The following is a 17,709-nucleotide window of genomic DNA, read 5'->3' on the forward strand; positions in this document are numbered from 1 at the left end:
AGCATATCTCTCTTGCACCCCCCACCCCACACACACATGCACAGTGGTCTTATATTCTCTTTTGGTTCCTCCTCTCTTATTTATCTTACAGTTGATTCAATTTAGCCATACTCAGTTTGAAAAGTGGCTGCAGAGCTGCAGCCTAACCTGTGCAAGAGGCATATTATGTCACCGTGTTGCTGTTGATGTGTACACCCATTCATTAATATGAGTCCTGGGGCTACGGTTCATTGACAAGTTTGCCGATTACTCCCACCTGCGCTGTGCAGTAGTAGCCTATTGTGTGCTCTCCATGGTGTTGAAAAAGAGAGTGGCGCGCTGTGGGGAATCAGAGCCGCAAGCATAGCAGTTGCATTGCGCTCTCCGCGGTGCTGAAGCGGAGCAGACACATGGCAGTGCAGTACTGTGCGCTCTCCATGGTGCTGAAACGAAGCGCTGCGCCTCTCTTCAGCATTGCGTGCTCTAGCATTGCTGTTACTTTCCTTGCCAACAGTTCACGGGTGTGAATCAGCCTCTAAAGTGGTAATCAAATGGAGCGCTAAAACCCACGTCTGATACTTTGATCACAGCGCCGTTGAAGTCCATTCGGCTCATGAACACAAACGTGGAGTGTTATCGTCATAGTTAACATGATGGATTTCACAAGGCTCAATTACTCATAGGTCAAGAGATGATATTTCTCTATTTGATTGGTTTGTTTTGTTCATTATTGAGCCTACTGCCTGACAGTTTGTCTATATGAGTCTCTCAATTAATTTGATTGGAAGGCCTGTTGTGTTCTGATTACTTTATTCTGTAATTGCATGTGTAGTAGGGGAGGGATGGAGAGAAAATAGTGGCTGAGAGAAAGAGGGAGAGGAATAGATTGCCACACCTCATTGTGTGTAATTTGTGTAGTTGCATGTCCCCACTGTCAGATTGAATGATATCAATAACAAAATGCAATTACTGGTTCACACTCTCCACTGAGCTAATGGCTGACGCAGTAGGAGTGGCTTGTTCTTTCTGTGTGTGTGTGTGCGTGTCTTGGCCTTTCTGTTAATGAGCTAGGCCTGAGACAAAGAAACTCAGTGAAGAAAGGCAACCTTCTCTCACTCTCACTCCCACTCAAACACACACACACGCACACACACACTAACCTCACTGAAACACAGCCAAGCTCCCATCCACAACCAGAAACCATTCTGTTGACTCATAATAGAAGCCTCACCTCTTTGTTTTGCCGATGTGTCAATCAGCTGGTTACTGTGTGTTGTGTGTTTCTGGCTGCAGTGCCAGTGTGTGTGCGGGTGATGGCAGTACCTGAGGCCAGTCTGTGTTTACTGTGCCCAGGGCTTGACAGGTGGTGACTACACAGCTGCATTAGCCTTTGTTTAAGAGCATGAACACACAGTCATCTGTTTCTATTCTGTTGCATCGGTCCAGTGCCTCACAAAAAGCCATTGGATGAATCGAGTGTATGATGGACCGTATTATCTAAAATAAATAGATGTCCAGTACTCATGTCTGTAAAAATCCCTACAATTCTCTCAAATGTGTGTGTCTGTGTGTGTGGGCGTGTGTGTGTGTGTGTGTGTCTGTGTGTCTGTGTGTGTGTGTGCTCGTACGTGCGTGCGAGGAGTGTTTTGGTAGATTGAGCAAGGACATAGCTCTTAAGCGGACGCAGGCTATCGTTCTTTAATGTCTCATTACCTTGCCAGGGGACCAGAGACAGGGATGGATCTGTGGCTGGGAACTGCAGGGGGCAGGGGAGGGGAGGGAGGTGTGCTCAGTGAAGCAGGTAAAAGAGAGAGGAGTGAGGGAGAGAGAAAAAATATAGAAAAAGAGAAGGAAAAGGTCATAGGGAAATTTGGAGAAAGGGCAAAGAGAGAGGGAGTGAGATAAAGGTGGCAAGACAGAGAGAGAGAAAGAGAGAGAGACAGAGAGAGCGAGACAGAGAGAGAGAGAGAGATAGATAAGAAGGCATAGCAGAGAGCAGTATGAGTTTTCTCTCCGTGCTGTGTCTTTTATGAGCCCACTGCAGCACTCCACATTGCTCAATGCACCCATATACTCTAGCAGTATCACTGGCTGCACCAAATTCACAATTTTAAATTTGTGGTTCGAGCCCTTAATTCTGATTGGCTGACAGCCATGGTATATCAGACTGTATACCACGGGTATGACAAAACATTTATTTGTACTATTCTTATTACGTTGTTAACCAGTTTATAATAGCAGTAAGGCTCCTCAGGGGTTTGTGGTACATGGCCAATATACCATGGCTACGGGCTGCATCCAGGCACTCCACGTTGCGTCGTGTGTAAGAACAGCCTTTTCCCGTGGTATATTGGCCATATACCACACCCCCTCAGGCCTTATTGCTTAAGTATACCTAAGCCTCTTACTGTTGCTAGCTCTCTCAAATCCCCAGCCTGTCTCTGACCTGCAGTATCATGTTGTATAACGTCTGGCTCCTGTGCTGCAGTTGCCCAGAGGTTCATATTGTACTGTGTACACTGCGTGTCCATGCTGTACCTAGGCAGACACGCAGCCAGAGACAAATCCAGTTGCGTGTCCACTGAATTACGGCCTAATTTCAGCCAATTCTCCTTCCAGCCTGTGATCCAGTTAGTACGGCCAGGAATCCCTCAGTTTGGCTTTCCCGGGACCTGGAAGAGAGGCAGTGTATGTGTTTGTGTGTGTGTGTCTGTCTCTGCCTTTGTCCATGTGTATCAAATATTGGGAGGTGAACAACTTTAATTAATCAATTAATCAAATGTTCTTAGACGACCAGCAAAGTGCAAAGTCAAATAATAACCACGGTGGTTCTAGAATGTGTAACACTTGAATAACTTGAATCAGTGTCACAGCTTAACCCCCTTGTCCTGCTTCTGGCCCCCCTGGCCCCTCACGGTCCCACTAATTGACTCGTTTGTGGATTTAGTGAAATCGTCCGGGGCCAATTAAATCACTGCCATTCTAATTGGCTTATTCACTGTCAAACGGCATCCATTACTGAAGCAGCTGTCGCTACTGGAGATGCTGAGGAGAGAATGAGTGGAGAGAGGGAGAGACACTAATAGACTGACAGAGGAGAGAGGAAGAGTGAAAGACAGGCAATGACAGAGAGAGAGAGAGAGAGAGAGAGAGGAGAGAGGGAAGTCAGCAAACTCCCTAAATGAGACACCTTTGTCCTTTTATCAAGGGCTCAACCCTCTGATCTGTGCAGTTCACTGCAACGGAAGCCTAGCCCTCTGAGGATTTGCAGCTTCAATGGACAACCGTTTGTTACTTGCCGAAGGTGTTACACACATTGTATAGGTTGGCTATGCATGTTGTTACTCAAGGCCATAGACTCATTCTAATAGGAGGTCATATAGAATACGATTTGTCTCTAGGGTTACAGCTCATAGGAACTCAGTAGTCACATGGGGAGGGTCAGGGGTTAGAGGTCAAGTCTGTTGGGGTCACATAAGGGTAACAGGCATGATCAGGAATCTCGTTAGTATGTCTGGAGCCTGGTAGGGACACTGCCTCAGGTTACATCCCTTACTTACTGATCCTAGATCTGTATGTCTCAAGCCCAATATGGAGCCGGACTCAGGTTGCACTCATTGCTGGCTGACATTGGATCAGTGTATGATGAATATGAAGATGAAAAATGTTTAAATTTCCCTTCAGTATACTGTAGGGTTGGTTGACTAATTACATTTCCCTTTAATATAGGGCTGGTTGACTCTAGTGACATTTCCCTTTAATATAGTGCTGGTTGACTAGTGACATTTCCCTTTAATATAGGGCTGGTTGACTCTAGTGACATTTCCCTTTAATATAGGGCTGGTTGACTCTAGTGACATTTCCCTTTAATATAGTGCTGGTTGACTCTAGTGACATTTCCCTTTAATATAGGGCTGGTTGACTCTAGTGACATTTCCCTTTAATATAGGGCTGGTTGACTAGTGACATTTCCCTTTAATATAGGGCTGGTTGACTCTAGTGACATTTCCCTTTAATATAGGGCTGGTTGACTAGTGACATTTCCCTTTAATATAGGGCTGGTTGACTCTAGTGACATTTCCCTTTAATATAGTGCTGGTTGACTCTAATGACATTTCCCTTTAATATAGTGCTGGTTGACTCTAGTGACATTTCCCTTTAATATAGGGCTGGTTGACTCTAGTGACATTTCCCTTTAATATAGGGCTGGTTGACTCTAGTGACATTTCCCTTTAATATAGTGCTGGTTGACTCTAGTGACATTTCCCTTTAATATAGTGCTGGTTGACTCTAGTGACATTTCCCTTTAATATAGTGCTGGTTGACTCTAGTGACATTTCCCTTTAATATAGTGCTGGTTGACTCTAGTGACATTTCCCTTTAATATAGGGCTGGTTGACTCTAATGACATTTCCCTTTAATATAGGGCTGGTTGACTCTAGTGACATTTCCCTTTAATATAGGGCTGGTTGACTCTAATGACATTTCCCTTTAATATAGGGCTGGTTGACTTTAGGCCTGGAGGGCTTCAGTGTCTGCTGGTTTTCATGATTGTTGTCTCTGAACGGCTGGTTGGTTGGTGACTGGTTTAGACCTGGGGAACAAGGTTACTGAGCTATATTGAGAAAGCAAACCAGCAGGCGGTGTAAAAAAGACTCCAGATTAACCCATGCTAGATGTTGTCGGGGATGTGCGTGTTTCATCTAAGAAATCAGATGAATTAACTAAATGAGTGTTTCGAAAACATCCATCAGAAATGGTCAGATTCTATCAAAGTCACGTGACGGAGTAGATGCCCAATTATGTCATAGACGGTGGCCCAAATGTGCAGTTCTGCTCACCACCCGCCACACGCTCCCGCAATGTGACCAATCATGTCACAGCATGGGACTTTGACAATTAGAGGCTGAACTACGACAGGAGAGGCGACAGTTCATTTGACCACGTACCCGAACGGAGTGGACTCCAATTGGAAGATGAGGATGTTTTACTTTTGACTATTGTTGCAATGACATAATTATGGTAATGCTCTGTGGTAACGCTGGGACTAATGTTCATGTGTCGTGTTGAATCATAATCTCATTCCTATATGGAGTCATACTCGCACAGACACCTTTCTTACTCTATCCATATCGTTGATACATGTTATATCATATGTCATATATTATATTACATATCATATCATATATCAATGTGTAGAGGGTTCCCGGAGTGAGGGGTATTACAATTCGATTCCTCACTACTTTGTTCTCCAGCTGTTTGTTTAAATAAAGATTTAAGGATTTGAAATTGGATTCCAGTGCAGCGTGTGCTCAGACATCTATCGATTTAAAAAACTGCAATTACTTTTGGGAAAGGTTTTTTTTCTTTTCTGTAGTGTATAAAGACTGCTTGAGCTGCTTTTGTGTGAATGTGTTTAATGATCTGTCCATTCATCTAATAATGATTTCTACAGTACAACAACGGAATATAATTGAACATCGAAAATCAAATATTTGCTCCTTCCTCGGATCTGATAATGACGGCTTCTTTCATTCCTACTGGGGTTCTTGAAATATAAATGATTCACAATATTTTATTTCTTACCATTTTCTCATTTAAACAATCGTTATTAGCGCACGCGTGTGCATACGTTTGTCGTGTGTGTACTGTGTGTGTACAGTGCGTCAGTCATGTTTATGTCATTGTGTCTGCATTCTTGCTTGTGTGTGTGTGTGTGTGTGCGTATGTGTGTGTGTGTGTGTGTGTGTGATGTTGAGATGTTCTGCTATGTGCACAGTATCTATGTCAACATGCCTAACTGCTTGACTTCCTGTAACTACCTGACATGTCGTGGCATAGTCCCCTGTCTATACAGGTGATACAGTCCACCTACCTACTACAGTGGAACACACTCTGACCCTCATCTCTGGGTGAACAGAACTCTGGAGCTGTACATGTTTATTCATCGATGTATCTCTCTCTCTCTTCATCTCTCTTTCTGTATTTCTCTCCCCCTCTTTCCTTCTTTCTGTCTCTCCACCCTCCCTTTCCCGTCTCTCTCTCTCCCTCTTTTTCCTCTCTTCCTCTCTCCCCCCTCTCTATTACTCCCTTTGTCTCCATCTCCCCCCCATGCTCCTCACCTCCCTCCCTCTCCCCCTCTCTCCATGTCTGCATCAGAAGGCTTTTAATATCCAGGAAGTGAATTAATAAACAGATCAAATCATACAGTACACTCAGATGTTAGGCACCAGTTACAGCGCGGCGGGCGGCCGAGAGGAACGGAGAGAGGAAGCAGATTTCAGATGAGCAGGCCAACTGGGGTAAGAGGTGGTTGTGTTGTTACCACTGTCTTCTCTGATTGGCAGGTGTTCGGCATTCAGGGCCAGACAATAACCCTGCTAACATCACTTTTAAGTCTTAATTTAAGGTTAGTGTTAGGCATAAGGTTAGCAGTTTGGTTAAGGTTAGGGTTAAGGTTAGGGTTAGAAATTGTAGAAATGGGTGGGGTTTAGCCACAATTCTGACTTTGTGGCGGTGTTAGTGATGACGATTATGTAGAGAGGTCCAGTCCAACGAGGCAATTTCAGAGCCCAGCAAGAACGCGAATCGATCAAAGACAAGTGAGGGCTGTCTCTGATTCATATTTGAAATTGAGTTGGCAGCTACAATCGGTGTTAAAGGCATCGATTTCCTCTCATACCATCCACGCCTGTTGCAAATCACACCCATACAACAGCTTTAAGTGTTTAGTGTTCGCTGAACATTGAGTTTTGTTAGGTTTTGCACTTACATGAGTAATATGTAAACAAAAAAACCTGGTCATCATCAAGGACCCCACACACCCCAGCCAGGAGCTGTTCTCTCCCATACCGTCAGGCAGACACTATCAAAGCATGAGGTCTGATACCAACAGGCTCAGAGACCGTTTCTCTCTATAAGCCATCAGACTGCTGAACACTTGAAGTGGACTGCTCTAATTCTCCGCACCTTAGCACACATCTGCTGCTACCAGACTCTTATTATACTGCTACATGTATACAGTGGCCCCCCATCCGCCCCTTCTCCAATACACGTGTACATCATTGTACTATACATTTTGCCTTCCTCTATTATACCTTTTCTAAAATCTTTATCCCCTTTTCTGTCATTTACTTTATGTTCGTATTCTTATCTTTGACATTTCTTATTGTTGTTGCGTTGTCGAGAAGGAACCTGCAAGTAAGCAATTCATTGGATGATGTACAACATGCGTATCCCGTACATACAACAAATGCAACTTGAAACTTGGTGTTCTTTACTCTACCGTTGGGGTGTCTTGCTCAGTGTCGTCCATCTCTCTACACCCCATCCCTCTCTCTCTTCTTTCTCTCTGTCTCTAGGTGGCTTATATATGCTATTAACAGTGGATGAGAATGGGCCTAATTGAATTAATTCGTTATGCTGCATGGGTTAGGATCTAACACACGCACGCACTCATGCACGCACGCACGTGCACACACACACACACACAGACACACACGCACGCGCACACGCACACACACACACGCACACACACACTCTTGTATAGCGCGGTTAAGTGATTATTTTAGATAGGATCTTTAATGAAGCCACCTAGAGACGCGCTGAAGTAGAAAGGATGGCTTCTCAACCCAGAGAGAGGAGGAGAGAACAGAAGAGAACATCGCTGAGGAAGGCTTCAACTGCAGGCTGCAGCCTTTACCGATGGAGCTTGGCCCGGGCGTTTGCGCTGTTGGACGGTTGGTCAGGTGGTATCATAATGGTGGTTCTGTATGATGAGGAAATGATCTCAATAACATAGTATCGTAAATGGTAACGGCTAACATTATGCTGTTTTTTGGGAAGTGCGTAGAGAAACAAAGAGTTGGAGAAATAAAGAGTTGTTTTGGGAGAGAGAGATGGAGATTTCAGTGGCAGGGAGAGGGTGATTCACAGTTTGTTTTTGGGAAAGAGATTGACTGACAGATTGGCATATACAGTTTGGCACTACTTCCTGTATTGCGTTACATCCATAAACACAGCTAGCTTTGTTTGCTTCTCTGAAAAAGCTAGCTATTGACCTAGCGAACACCTTAAAACTGGTGTATTTTCACACACCTCTTGCATAAAAGCCTTTTATATCTGACGAAAACTACAACCTCTATTCTCCATACAGGATTACTTTCTGCTTGGATGATTTGCCTTTTCTCCTCGTCAAATATTATGAACGCAACAGGGAGACGAGGGACAAGCTTTTTCCAAGTTAAATCTCAACTGTGTTTTATTATTTGCGGTTTAACAACGTTGAGTGTACTGCCGTCCGCACAGGCGTTTGCAACTAGAACAAGACATTACTCCAGTTACAATAGAAATGCCAGGGGAAAAGGACTGCCCACTTCCATTGAAGCGACAGAAGTTCAAGGCCAACCGCGGTACTGTAGGCATTCTTTGCAGAAAACAGGATCCCCCATTATAGTGAATGGGAAAATGGCAATATTTGTGGTCAGTCTTCGTGTAAAAATATTTTTTAAAGACAATTAGGGTACCAATAATTGCTTCTAATACACCAGATGTATGTCCTTTAACCAATTATTTTGAAATTGCACAAAGAATAAGTTATAAAGATCATTTAGTTGCTAGTGGTAGCCTACAGTACCTCGGTCTGCCTTGAACTCAAGTTACTCAATGAAGGGGGGCAGCACTGAGCTAGCCTGCAACGTCACGTTCTGGAGTAGCTCAAACTGCATATTAGACACCAGCTTAGCTGACTTCACTTGGCCTCGATGCGCTATTGAGTATTCACGTAGGAATGAACGTTGTCACGGGATCGATAGCTTTGTACACTCATATACAGTAATTGAGATAGGCACTATGTTGCATCCTAATACACTGTGCAGTACAGTATGTTAATGAATTCCCCTAAACAGCCTTTCAACCAGTCACTTATCCAGGCCTCTTGTCTTCTTCCATTGATTATGTCTTAATATAAACAAGAGAGCGACAGACGGTGACAGGTGGGCTCTGTGGCCCAGACACGCAGTAGGAGATGGACAGGAGACAGGCAGGGAGTCAATAGTCCTCCACTAAGCTGTGTTACTGTACAACCTTGTTTTCATTTGTGTATGGCTGGGCTATCATGTGTTGGCTGTTTTGCTATGAGGAGAATGAGCCCTAGCTTATTCCTTTGCGCTTCAAGGTGCATTTAGAGCCAGGGCCTAACTGGACATTTTGCTGTTCTCAGAATGTCTGCTCAAATGGAGTGGAACGGGGGGGGGTAGAACGCCTTGCAAATGGTGCATGTCAAGTGAAACACATACAGGCACTCACAAATACACACAGATGTATGCGTGCACGTACACGCACGCACACACACACGCACGCACATACACACACACACACACACACACACACACACACGCACACACACGCACACACACGCACACACACGCACACACACACACACACACACACACACACACACACACACACACACACACACACACACACACACACACACACACACACACACACACACACACCAGGCACCAGGCACTATAAATGAAAGCACAAACCAGTGGAGAATGAAACGTGCTTGGGGTCAGAGATACACCTTATTTTCTATTTTCTTTGTCCCTTTCTCTCTCTTCAGCTCTTTATCGTTCTCTCTTTCTCTCACTCTCGCTCAGTAGCGGTGCAAACTGGGTAAAATCACCAGGGAAGGCAAGCTAGGGGGGAAAAAAACATTTTACAACCTATGTGTTGTGATAATTGTTGTTTTCTCTAGAATCTGTTACTTCATATGCCTAAGACCGAGACAATAAAAAGACACAGTGACAGAATAAATTCAACCACACTTTTGTTTCATCACAATACCGGATAGCAACCTCTGTCCATTGAAGTCCACAAAGCACATTGCATGTAACAGACAGTTAGTTACATGACCTACTGCATGGTCAAGCAAGTTAATGTTTCCGACATTTTCCTACAACTTTAACAACTATTGATTTAGAACCACAGAGAGTTACTGCAAGTCGCAAAGAAAACAGGAGCTGCCTCCACTATTCCAGCACCATTTCAACTTCATCAAATCAACTCTGCTTAGTCTAATACAGTGACAACTAAAAGATACCAAAATGATTTAGTCCAATCAACGTAAGCTAAATATGATGTGGCTGTCCATGGTACTGATTTCTCTCTCTCTCTCTCTCTCTCTCTCTCTCTCTCTCTCTCTCTCTCTCTCTCTCTCTCTCTGTGTGTGTGTGTGTGTTCACGCAAGTAGAAAAACATGCCATCTTTCTCTCTTTCATGTTGCCTAAAGGGTCTATGACTCTGTCAGACAGTACACACGTTTAGTTTTTGTTATCCTAGGCTACCTGGCTAAAATGCTTGTTCGCTAGTCTAACTTCCTTTATCGGGCAATGATGAGCCAGCTAGTTAACGGTCTATGATTCTAGTTAACAGCCAGCTAGTTAACGGCCTTCTATATCTAGCTGCATATTGAACTTCCATCCTCTCAGGCCAGGGGCACAAAAATGTATGAATTTATTGTTGGATTAGAATTGCCTTTATAATTATTGGCCAGTACGAAGAATTAAGTAAAACCACAAGTTCATATCCCTATTTTCATCCATGGCTAATTTAGGAATGTGGCAATTTTAGCTAGCTAGCCACCAGAGGACAAAAACATAACGAGATGCAACAATGCAAGTTGTTTCTGTCTTTTTGCTTTTGATGTGATGTGATTGGTGTGAAGCCAAATCCAAACTGGCTTCCCTTGACACTTTATTTGTAGTGCACCAGGACCATTCACAGTTGAGCTCACTCAGTTTAGCTATTATTTTACACTTTTTTTTTTAAAGGGAGGCCAAATGCTCGCTGACTTACCTTGTATTCGATGCTATGGGCGGCAACAATGTCATACACTTTTTCAGCAGACAGCATCCTATAGATGGTCTACAGATACAGAGACAGGGGGGTGCTGTTTCTGCTTTCTCCTGTGAGATACATTCAGCCTCTTCCGAATTGAAGAAACATTATGAAACACAGAGAGACGAAAGACACATTATTTGGTATGTTTTTTATTTGTTCACTGGTCAGTTTTTTTTTTTTGGGGGGGGGGGGGGGGGATTTGGCTTCCCTTGGCATCCATGAATACACACCACAGTTCTTTCTCCATCATCACGTTGTCTACCTCGAAGGTTGGCTCGTGCTCATACTCCTTCTGTTAGTAAACACAGTGCTCTCTTTTTTTTCATAAGCAATCATTGATCTGTTTATCGACAAGTCATACCAAAGACTCAGAGATGTCATTTCCCTCCATTGAAGGTTAACAGTACACCTGTGCTGGAAAGAGACTCGTTGCTCTGGCACAAAGACATTACTTTATGTGTGCCTGCTGGGCTTTGTTAGACTTCTACACTTAGCCAGACACGGGGGGAGGGGAGGGGGGGTGGGGACCTGAGCACAATAAAATACAGTCGAGAGGCAAGCTGAGGAGATGAAGAAAAAGGACAGTGAGAAAGAAGATAGGAAAGAAAGAAGGAGAGCCAGGAAGGCCTGTTAGTCTGCAGGGCCGCTGTTCACCTTGGATGTTCCGGCATTGGCGGTTTAATTGAATAAAAAGGGTTATTTTTGCCTGCTATCATCTCAGATTGTTTTGATTGTCCTACAGCGTCTGACTGTCTAGCTATCTCAGAGGGGCCCTCTGTCTCTGTCTGGCCCCCCGGCTCGGCTTGAAAGGCTTAGCAAGCGTTCTTGAGTGTTTCCCACTGAAAAATGCTGAAAAGCTTTGAACACAGTGCTTGTTGAAATAATACCGTAAAAGATTTGGTGCGTTACCTTGTGCTGTGCTTATGATCAATCCCCGGCCCAACATTTGAACCAAAGATTAAATTGACTAAAGCCTTGAGTTCGGACCAGATTCCACTGTACCACTTCGTTTGAATCTGATTTATCATGTCCATAGTGGATACATTGTGGTATAGCCTGTATTCCTGACTCCCAAACAGTCTCTCTCTCTCTCTCTCTCTCTCTCTCTCTCTCTCTCTCTCTCTCTCTCTCTCTCTCTCTCTCTCTCTCTCTCTCTCTCTCTCTCTCTCTCTCTCTCTCTCTCTCTCTCTCTCTCTCTCTCTCTCTCTCTCTCTCTCTCTCTCTCTCTCTCTCTCTCTCTCTCTCTCTCTCTCTCTCTCTCTCTCTCTCTCTCTCTCTCTCTCTCTCTCTCTCTCTCTTCTCTCTCTCTCTCTCTCTCTCTCTCTCTCTCTCTCTCTCTCTCTCTCTCTCTCTCTCTCTCTCTCTCTCTCTCTCTCTCTCTCTCTCTCTCTAAGACTGTCCTGAGCTCCTTCAACTCGGTTGGCTGTATCATACAATCATTCTTGCTTGATATTGTACAGAGGTCAGTGTTAATGGTGTGTTAATGGCAGCTTATCAGTGCTCATAGAGGGCTACAGGGTCGTGCTGAGGGGACAGAGAGAGGACGTTATGGTGGCAAGACACACTTCCCCCGAGGAACGCAATCCATTTACCATCAGCTGTCCCTTCCCATCCCCTCGTGTCCCCTCCCGCAGCACTGCTCTCTGCACACTGTCACACAGTCTATGATACTCCTGTCATAGACATCTGAATGACTAACGCCCATGCTTCTCAGAGGGAGGGATCTATTTCAAAATCACCTTTTGGCTGAATGACAGTTGACGGTTTGAAGAATGCATTGAGGATTCCATTTTAACCCAACTCAAACATGATAGACACACATGCAAGCTAGCGCATGCGCTCACACACACACACACACACACACACACACACACACACACACACACACACACACACACACACACGCCTTGGCTGTGAGGGAGTGGAGGGTTTTTCCTAGAGATAGGTTAAAGGTTGTTCACTCTGCTGCTTTCATCCCTGTTCAGGCCAATGAGAGACGACTGGATAGGTCAACAAGACAGCGTGGCGAACGGTGGCAAGGTCTTCTGCTTTTGGGCAGATAGCTAGAGAGGTGGTCTCATGTTTAAATTGTCTCTCTCTCCTGTCTTCCATCTCTCTCCCTCTCTGTCTCTCTCTCTCTGCCTCTCTCCCTCTCTGTCTATCTTGCTTTCTCTCTCCTCTCCTCCATCCCCTCCTCCCTCTCTCTCTGTCTCTCTCTCTCTCTCTCTCTCTCATCATCTTGTCTCTTCTCTCCTAAGCGTCTGACACTCACACACTCTACGTCTGTCTGGCCTTGAAACCATATACTGCCGGGGAGAAATTTCCCTGTAACCTTATTATAATAGGTACATCACCCTCTCCGTTGTGTGCATGTGTGTGTGTGTATGCGTGCATGTGTGTATGCGTGCGTGTGTGGGATTATCAAACCTGAACCAGCATAGGAACTCCAAGATTCCAACTGCTTATTTCCAGCCTCATTTTGTGTGGGTAGAGTTCAGTGTGTCTCAGTGTGCATGGTGCAGCAGTACAGTACAGTACAGTTGGTGGCTAGTTAGCAGCAGTGAAGTGCTGACACAGTTTTTAGTGAAGTAGAGCGCGTGCCTGACATCATACCCTTCATCCCCATCTGAATGAGAACACAGGGACCGGCAGGAGTAATGCATCTCACTTAGCTAGCATGCTGCTAGCGTACACACACTCTCTGGGAACTTGAACACTATTTTGGGCTAACTCTGGGATTCTTGACTAACCAATAGAAATAAGTGTTCCGCCATGCTAACGTTGTGTGTATCTGGTGTACAACAAGTGTTTTTAACTGTATAAACATAATGCTGTGTGTTTTTACCTTGTCTTACTGCATATGACCAGCTATGCTAACATTGTGCCTGCATGGCTCTACTAATGGACTGTTAACGAACACAACTACTAACTGTTAACGATCAGCCTAACTAATACTATGTGTGTGCTTGTGTTTTAGCCGCAAATACGATCATGGATTCTCTAACTCCTAACGTAGTGCTTTTAGCTAACCCGTTATGCGTGTGTTAGCTATAATAACAGACTGTCTCAGTAGGCTACACTAACACAGCTATTCATGCTAATGTGGAAATTTAGCCCCGCTAACACAGTGCATTTAACTATAATTGTATGTGTGCTGTTCAGCCGCATGAACAAAGCACTATGGCAGCCACCTCCATTAGCCCAATGCTTAGCCACCCTCCTGAGGTTGCTGATTTGAGTCCCCCTACAGCATATGTTCAGCTACACTGTGTGATGCTACACTGCCCAGCCCATCTAACTGGCAGGTTCTGTCTGCTCTCAAACTGTTCTGTTCAGCGCTACACTGTTGACTGACGCAGCACATTCCGATTGCTCCCAGAGGTGGTGTCCAGGGCAAGGGGTGTGACCATGACTGAGATGGAATTCCTCACCCGTATCTTCCCCCTTTTCCCTTGACACTCCTCCACCCACTGTTTCCCTCAGCTTCCTCCCTACACCTTCTTCCTCTCTCTGTCCTTCCCCTTTCTGTTCCTTCACCTCCTCTTCTTCCTCCCTCCTCCTCCTCCTCTCTCCCTCCACCCCTTCTTCTCCTCCCTCTGTTACATTCATCCCCTCTCCCCCCCCCCCTCCCTTGAGTGTAGACTTAACAGTCTTTGATTAGCAGGGTGTATTATCTGTGGCCAGCCTGGCGTGACCAGGCCCCATCTCCTCTATTACGTTTACGGATGCTGTGGGGATGTTGTTAGGTGTCAGAAGTGGCCTGTCTGTGAGACAAATCACCTTGTGTTTCCAGTCAACCTGCCAGTCGCCTGGTAGATAATGGGTTTTTGAGGTACAGTAACTGTTGACTGACCTGGCTCAACAGTAGAATGGTTAACACTGAAAAGTTTGTTTCAGACAGACAGCTTTCAGTCAGGTCTCAAGCGAGATTTGATTGGCTGGGTCAGGCTTTCTGAGAGTTCTAATGTGCTGCCTATCACATTCTCTGAGTTGTGATGTCGCTAGTTGAAGTGCAATTGTATTCTTGAGTTGTAGTCGTGCTAACGCAGCAATACTGTACATACTGTACTGTATATCTCCCCCCCCCCCCCCCGGGAAGTTTAGCATATCCCAACCCATCTCTACCTCCCTTGCTCCACTCCTTCCTGCGAACGTCTTTGTGACGACTCAGCCAAAACAACTCAAAACAATTTAGCTGAATCCTCGCTATGCCTTTTTAGATACAAGAAATGAAATAATAGCCAGGCTGCCAAGGATCATTGATCCGGAGCTAGCTGTGAATATTAATGATGTGCCATTACACTGAGATAAATACGCTGCTCGACGGCCACTGACCACTACACACACACACACACACACACACACACACACACACACACACACACACACACACACACACACACATTCCTCCTCCATCCTTCTCTCTCGCTCTGGGCACATTCACACTCCTCCTCAGTGCCACACACAAACCCTGCCATCTCTGTTAGATCAGAGAGCAGTGGGGGGAGACACTCAAACAGGAGAGCACCCAGAAGAGACCGTCAGGAGAATACAGCTCAGACTTTCCTGCTTCTACAAGGAATTCTCTCTCTGTTTCTCTCTGACTTCCTTCTTTTATGTACGCATTGGGCCGTAGAACAATAGGTGTCAGCAAAAGGAAAGTAGAACTTGAACAATTAGATCAGCATTTTGATGCATCATCCAAAAACACCCCACACAATTCATCCCACACATTCACAACAGAACCTCCTCCTCTGTCTGCCATAGATATGGAACTGATCATAGATCAGATATGGATGCGACAAGCCTTGTCAGCACAGTGGAGATATACTCTGCCAATCTACTTCCCTCTAGCTCTACGGTCTGGTCACAACCATGGCCCAGTAGAGGCTGGTCTATAAACCCATCTGGATGTGTGTGATATAGGGAGGGGAGAGCGGCTATTATGACTGTGTGAGCAGGCCCCAGCCAGGTGGGCGGGGGTATTCGGTCCCCCAGTAAATCGTGGGCTGTAAATCATTGGTTCCGCCTGGCACCTTTATTAGAATAGGGGGAACATTAGGGGGATCGAAACCAGAACACTGGGCATGCAGGGACTCCTGTTCTTCCAACTCCCCCCTCTCTCGCCCACGTGAGAGAGTGTGTACCCCCTCTGTTTTCTCCTCTCCTCACCCCTTTGTCACATTTTCACTTTTTAATTTCCCCCTGTCAAACCACCCATCTGTCTTTCTATATCAGCCTCTCTCTCTCTCTCTCTCTCTCTCTCTCTCTCTCTCTCTCTCTCAAGAGACATAGTGAATGATGACTGACATGATTTATGACTGTGAATGATGATTGACATGGTTTACCATGCTGAACATGTACCATTCCCAGCTCACCCGAGAATGACTGTTATGATGTTAGGCTTTTTATCTCTCTTTTTTCCTTCTCTTTCTTGTTTGTATGTCTGATTTGATGAGAATAGATAGTGATTATTACTGAGGAACAAGACAGAGATAGACACGTGTTGCTGTTAAGACTGACTATTGTAGCTGGAAACGGCTGATTTTTTTAAATGGAATATCTACATAGGTGTACAGAGGCCCATTATCAGCAACCATCACTCCTTTTTTCCAATGGCCCGTTGTGTTAGCTAATCCAAGTTTATCATTTTAAAAGTCTAATTGATCATTAGAAAACACTTTTGCAATTATGTTAGCACAGCTAACATAATTGTTTGAGAAACAGATGCCTCACAAGTCCTCAACTGGCAGCTTCATTAAATAGTACTTGCAAAACACCAGTCTCAACGTCAACAGTGAAGAGGCAACTCCGGGACACTGGCCTTCTAGACAGAATTCCTCTGTCCAGTGTCTGTGTTCTTTTGCCCATCGTAATCTTTTCTTTTTATTGGCCAGTCTGAGATATGGCTTTTTCTTTGCAACTCTGCCTAGAAGGCCAGAGTCGCCTCCTCATGATTGACGTTGCGACTGGTGTTTTGCAGGTACTATTTAATGAAGCTGCCAGTTGAGGACTTGTGAGGCATCTGTTTCTCAAACTAGACACTCTAATGTACTTGTCCTCTTGCTCAGTTGTGCACCGGGGCCTCCCATTCCTCTTTCTATTCTGGTTAGAGCCAGTTTGCACTGTTCTGTGAAGGGAGTAGTACCCAGCTTGTACGAGATCTTCAGTTTCTTGGCAATTTCTCGCATGGAATAGCCTTCATTTCTCAGAACAAGAATAGACTGATGAGTTTCAGAAGAAATTGATCAGAAATTGATCAGAAGAATTGATCATTTTCTAATGATCAATTAGTCTTTTAAAATGATCAACTTGGATTAGCTAACACAACGTGCCATTGGAAAACTGGAGTTATGGTTGCTGATAATGGGCCTCTGTACAGCTATGTAGATATTCCATTTAAAAAACACACATTTCCAGCTACAATAGTCATTTACAACATTAACAATGTCTACACTGTATTTCTGATCAATTTTATTTTAATGGACAAAAAATGTGCTGTTCTTTCAGAAACAATGACATTTCTAAGTGACCCCAAACTTTTGAACGTTAGTGTACGTGTGTGTGTGTGTGTGTGTGTGTGTGTGTGTGTGTGTGTGTGTGTGTGTGTGTGTGTGTGTGTGTGTGTGTGTGTGTGTGTGTGTGCAAAGAGGTGGGAGATAATGTCAATTCTCAGTAATGGGTTTGCGGCTACAATCGAGATTAGCGGCAGAATGACTTATTTGAATGCCAAGATCTCACATGCCTCACTCTCTAGAACTACAATAGAGAGGGGAGGAGGAAGAGAGATGGAGGGAGTGATGGAAGAATGATTAGATTAGT

At 44.7% G+C, this 17,709-nt stretch overlaps 1 protein-coding gene across 2 annotated transcripts in view; it reads left to right on the forward strand.

The window, feature by feature from the left end:
* kcnd2 (potassium voltage-gated channel, Shal-related subfamily, member 2) overlaps positions 1 to 17,709 on the forward strand; it is a 152,898-nt gene that overhangs the window by 2,953 nt on the left and 132,236 nt on the right. The gene's annotated exons all lie outside the window — the stretch shown is intronic.

This window comes from Oncorhynchus mykiss, chromosome 21 (assembly GCF_057628025.1).
Source record: "Oncorhynchus mykiss isolate SJ-2025 chromosome 21, ASM5762802v1, whole genome shotgun sequence".
Taxonomy (NCBI): domain Eukaryota; kingdom Metazoa; phylum Chordata; class Actinopteri; order Salmoniformes; family Salmonidae; genus Oncorhynchus; species Oncorhynchus mykiss.